At 40.7% G+C, this 6,072-nt stretch overlaps 1 protein-coding gene across 2 annotated transcripts in view; it reads left to right on the top strand.

Moving 5' to 3' along the window:
• Positions 1 to 6,072, top strand: part of LOC109925951 (ERC protein 2) — a 591,163-nt gene that overhangs the window by 535,234 nt on the left and 49,857 nt on the right. The window lies entirely within an intron of this gene.

The raw sequence follows: 6,072 nt of genomic DNA, 5'->3' as shown, positions 1-6,072 counted from the left end.
CTCTACTTAACCTGAGGGGTTGTGACTGCTTCCTGGAACAAAGTGTGCTGGCAGCTCTTTCCCTCCTTGTTCCCTTGCAATGTTTGCAGCTCAGACTTCAGTTAAGCAACTTAAAGTTACTCGAGCTGCAGACATGCCCACAGTTCTGACACAGCACCTGCCCTACCATGTCTGTCTAATCTTATTTACCTAATAAGTTTATTAGTAACTCATCAGGTAACAATAGGAATTTACAGTTTTGCGGATTGGAGACAAGGAAAAACACTCGGCAGCAAATGAAGGTAAAACAAAAATGATAAAAGAAGTTCTTCCTCTCCTCTCTGCAGCTAACTCCTACTGGCACCACATTCCTGATTTCACTCTGTTTACAAAGTGCTCCTGTTACTAAACGTCAGTGTTTCACACTCCGTGGAGCAAGTACTGTCTACTCTACCAAAACTCTATGACTCACACTGAAACTGTACCAGCTTGCCTGTTCTTTAGTCACAGCTTATGTTTACTTAGAGCCTTTCATGGACAAAAACATCACAAGATGCTTTGAAGGAGTGTTGTAAAGCAAAGCATGAAACATGTGACAAAGAGATTAGGTCAAATTACCCTAAACTTGGTCAAAGAAGTAGGCTTCAAGGAGTGTCTTGAGGAAGGTAAGCAAGATAGAAAAACATAGCAGTATAGGGAGTAATTTTCAGAGCTTACAGCCTAGGGGCAGCCTTCGATGACCAAGTAGTTAAAATTGGGATGTTGAAGATTACAGAATCAGATGAGCAAATATATCACAAAGGATTGGTGGAGATTTCTGAATTAGACAGGTGTAAGATCATGGTGCGATTTGAAAACAAGGGTAAGAAGTTTAAAATTCTTTGCCTGGAAATCCATGTTGTTCAGCCAGCACAGAAATGATATGAGACATTGATGCAGGTTATATCATTGGCAGCAGCATTTCGATGATTGTAAGTTTACACAGAGCCCAAGGTATGAAACTGCAATAAATTTGAATAGTCAAATATAGAGGTGACAACTGGGCAAAACCAGCAGTGTTATGGAGGTGGAAATAGGTGATCTCAGTGATAATGCAGTGGTATGGTCAGAAGCTCATTGGGGAAGATGTGACAAGCATGGCTGCTAGCGTAATCTTAGACAGCTGCCTGGAAGAATAGAAAGGAAAGACAGTTTGGGCTGAGGACCAAGCTTCCTAATAATTGGAGGAAGTTTCTCATGCTAGATCTGATCTGATGGTCTAGCAATTGTTGAGTCAAGAGAGGTTGTGATGAGAAACAGCTGGGTTTTCTCAGTGTACGTGTGAAAACTAACGCCTTTCTTTGGAGTAATGTTACTACAAGGAGCCATGAAGCTGAGAAATTGAAGAAGTCAAAGGATAGATTTTTGGTGAACACTTAAGGTGTGAGCAGGAAGCAACAACACTGCAAGTAATTCTCTGGTTCTAATTAAATCGATAAGAATGAAACCAGGTGAGAGACTTCACATCCAGCCAGGCAGCAATTCAGACACATTGGAGGAGGAGGTACTGAACCACTTTGTGAGCTGCAGGCAGGTAGAGAGGATGAAGGCAAAAGGTTCACCTATTGTCTCAGCTGCATTGAATAAGTGCCATTTTCAACATCATACTAAGGGTAAAAGCCTGATTAGGGTGATTTAAACATGGCATATTAGGCAAGTTGAAAATGGATTTGGGAGGCAACAATGCGTTCAGGGATTTTGAAAAGGAAAGGCATCATTGAATCCTACAGCGTGGAAGCAGACCATTCAGTCCATCAAATCCAAACTGACCCTCTGAAGACCATTCAACCCCCCTCCTTTCCTATCCCTGTATTTCTCATGGCTAATCCACTCAGCCTGGACACTATGGACAATTTAATATGGCCAGTCCACCTAACCTGCGCATCTTCGGATTGTGGGAAGAAACCAGAGTGTCTGGAGGAAACCCATGCAGATGTAGGGAGAACATGCAGACAGTTGCCTGAGAATGGAATTGAACCTAGATCTCTGGCATTGTGAGGTGGCAGTGCTGACCACTGAGTCACGATGCCACTCATGTTGGTGCTGGAGTTTACAAGGACAGTGGGGTCAGGGGTTGATTTTTTTGAGCAGGGTATGGTAATGCAAATTTAAAGAGAGCAACTTCATTTAATGAGAGAAATCCATTAACTATCTCGTGAACATAGGGATCAGGAGAGGAAGTTGCATGGTCAGTGATTTACTGGGAACAGAGCGAAGAGAGCTGGAACTGTTGGCCAAAGGAGCTCTGGAAAGGCATAAAGAGGAATAGGAGGGAGATTATAGAAAGGTGTGAGTTCAGGATTCAGGAGAGAGGAAGTATTAGAGGACATTGGGCCAGGTGGACTCGTGGAAAGGCAGAGGCGGCTTCTCAGATTGTTAAATCTTAGTGTGAAAAATATCCATGATCTCCTTTCATTTACGGTTGGAGATGAAGGGAGAGTGTTTTAAGCAGACACTTCTTAAGCAAAAAAAAGTTTGGTTTGCATTTCGTACCCAGTGACTCTTGTTCAGAAGTGACCGTTCTGCTCTGAAGATGATCTGAGGGTCGGTGTGGCCTTGTTGGGCTGAAGGGCCTATTTCCACACTGAAGGGATTCTATGAACTATGATCTAAGAGTCACTGCACCTGAAATGTTAGCTCTGCTTCCTATCCACAGATGCTGCCAGACCTATGTTTTTTCTAGCTGTTTCTGTTTCTGATTTCCAGCATCTGCAGTTCTTTGGTTATTTGTAAAATAAATCTGATGTTAATTTTGTGCTTAGGATAGATCTTGGAATGCTCTGCAGCTTTGACAGGCTGGAACGATGCAATAACTTTTTAAATATTCCAACTAGGTTTGGCAGTGAACGGCTAAACCAGTTGACCATTATTTCCTTTTAACTTTGCATCCCTTAGACTATGGAAGATCACATACAAATAATTTCCAATTGGGTACCATAAGAGAGAATTTTCATACACTTCATGATATCTCAAAGCACATTCCAACGAGTTAATTACACTGAAGTGAAATAATTTGGTATGTTAGCAAACGTGAGGCCAATTGCACACAGTAAAGCTGAACTAATTGTGAAATAAGTGAATGGCCAATTAATCTTTTTTTTGATGATCTTGCTATAAAGAGAAATCTTGATCAGGAGAACAAGACAAGTTGCTATAATACAAACTAAATGCTGGCAATGTTCAGCAAGTCTAGAATATCTTTGGAAAGAGAAACAGAGTTAACAAGTAGTGATATGATAATAATTGGATAATCTGTTTTTGTGATGTTGATTTTAGGGATAAATGTTGACTATGACATCAAGGATAACATGCTGCTCTTCCTGAAAATAGTACCATGGCATCTTTTATGTCCACCTGTGAGGGCAGATCAAGCCTCGGTTCAACACCTTATGATAAAGGTTCCACCTCATTAGGTGTTACATTCAGGGCCAGCGTAGATTTTTGTACTCAAATCCTGCAGTGGGACTTCTTTTTACTAGTTAATGTGAATTAGCATCTCACCTCCAGCTTAATTTGCGCCTTGAAGTGCTCCGAATCATAGTTTTTCTCAATCTTAGCTTGCTGTATTTATATTGAATGGCAGTAATTTAGTTCATTGCTTAGGTTTCTATTTTGTAGATATGCAGTTATTTTTGTATGCTGACTTGGTGACTGTTGTACAACATTCTCAATTTATCTTGTTTCCTGAGATATGTGTCATATTGGGAAATAAACATAAACCATGCACAGGATCAATAATGTTTTCTGTACCTGACAATGAATTCTCTACAGCAAGCCAAACCTTTGAATAAGAAGAAACTAATGATTAAAAAATATGTTTGGAGGACTTCCAACTAATAAATCATGTTATGTCCACTACAGATTCATGGATATATAACAGCTAATAAATTAAGCTACAATTTGTGCATGGTTTTTTTTTTGTCAGGAAGAACCATTTAAGCATTTTTTGGTCTGTTGCGGATATAGCCCAAAAATATAATGGTGATAGCTGACTCGAAAAGAATGGGCCACTTACAATTGGGCCTATTGGCATTTCTCCACAATTTAGAATATGACACTCATTGAATGTTTAGACCTGAGTGTAGAAGAGTTTAGTTAGCACCTTAGAAACACTTTTTCATTAAAAGTAGATCAGGATAATAAAATTATGTCAAAGTTTGAAAGTGGTCATGAGACAGAATCTAAACCTAATATAAATTAAATTCTTGAACATGTATGCCATTCTTTAGGGGCCACAGTGCATGACTAAGACTCTTAAATCTTCAGAAAAAAGTCAATGTAGCATCAATTGCATCTTACTCTTACAAAGAGGAAAGAATTCATCAATGCATTCCTCTATATTGAGCTTAGAAATGTAAACTGTTTTATCAATAATTTAAAATGTGTCCCATTCCGTTTTTAAAAATAAGCTTCAAGTGATACTTCTTTTAAATTTTGTAAGTAAATAGTTTATACTTGGTAAATTTTACTTTATGAAGTAATCCACAGAGAGGAATTTGTTAAGTGTATACAAGAAAATTTTCTTTTTGAGTATGTGGACAAATAAATAGCGTTATCTTGAAAAATGTCCATATTACAGAGGGGAAGGTGTTGGATGTCTTAAAACGCATAAAGCTGGATAAATCCTCAGGAACATTTGTTTCATTGATAGCTACAGGTGACATGCTGGAAGACTGGGAGGGTGGCTAATGTGGTGCCGTTATACAAGAAATGTGGTAAGGAAAAGCCAGGGAACTATAAACCGGTGAGCCTGACATCCGTGGTGGGTAAGTTGTTGGAGGGGATTCCGAGGGACAGGATTTACACGTGTTTGGAAAGGCAAGGACTGCTTAGAGATAGTCAACATGGCGCTGTGCATGGGAAATCATGAATCACTAACATGACTAAGTTTTTTGAAGAAGTGGCAAAGAGGATTAATAAAGCCATACGGGTGGACGTTGTCTCCATGGATTTCAGCAAGGCGTTGAACAAGGTTTCACATGGTAGACTGGTTGGCAAGGTTAGATCGCATTGAATCCTGGAAGAACTAGCTATTTGGATACAAAATTGGCTTGAAGGTAGGAGACAGAGGGTGGTGGAGGATTCTTTTTCAGACTGGAGGCCTGTGACCAGCAGTGTGCTGCAAGGATAGGTGCTGGGTCCACTGCTTTCTTTTGTCTTTTATATAAAAAGATTTGGATGTGAATATAGGAGGTGTGGTTAATACGTTTTCAGATAACAGCAAAATAGGTGGTGTAATGGACAGTGAAGAAGAGTATCTCAGAGTACTACAGGACTGTGATCAGATGGGCCAATGGGCTGAGGAGTGGCAGATGGAGTTTAATTTAGATAAATGTGAGGTGCTGCATTTTGTTAAGGCAAATCAGGGCAGGACTTGACGTTTAATGGTAGGGTCCTGGGGAGTTTTGCTGAACAAAGAGACCTTGGGATGCAGGTTCATAGTTCCTTCAAGGTGTACTCACAGTTAGATAGGGTAGTGAAGAAGGTGTTTGGTACGCTTGCTTTTATTGGTCAGTGCATTGAGTATAGGAGTTGGGAGGTCATGTTGCGGCTGTACAGGACATTGCTTAGGCCACTTTTGGAATACTGCATTCAATTCTTGTCTCCCTACTATTGGAGAGATGTTGTGAAACTTGAAAGGGTTCAGAAAAGATTTACAAGGATGTTGCCAGGGTGGAAGGGTTTGAACCACAAGGAGAGGCTGAATAATCCCTCTTCCGTGTCGGCGCCGCCTCATGCTCCCACGAGGCGCTCGAACAGTTCATCCACTTCACCAACACCTTCCACCCCAACCTTAAGTTCACCTGGATCATCTCTGATACCTTTCTCTCCTTCCTGGACCTCTCTGTTTCCATCTCTGGCAACCACCTGGAAACCGATATCCATTTCAAGCCCACTAACTCCCACAGCTATCTAGAATACACCTCCTCCCACCCAGTAACCCGCAAAAATGCCATCCCCTATTCCCAATTCCTTTGCCTCCGCTGCATCTGCTCCTAGGATGAGGCATTCCACTCCTGAACATCTCAGATGCTCTTGTTTTTCAAGGACCAC

Source organism: Rhincodon typus, chromosome 16 (assembly GCF_021869965.1).
Source record: "Rhincodon typus isolate 14 chromosome 16, sRhiTyp1.1, whole genome shotgun sequence".
Lineage (NCBI taxonomy): Eukaryota > Metazoa > Chordata > Chondrichthyes > Orectolobiformes > Rhincodontidae > Rhincodon > Rhincodon typus.
The sequence above is the reverse complement of the archived record's forward strand: the minus strand, read 5'-3'. Positions and strand labels throughout refer to the sequence as shown.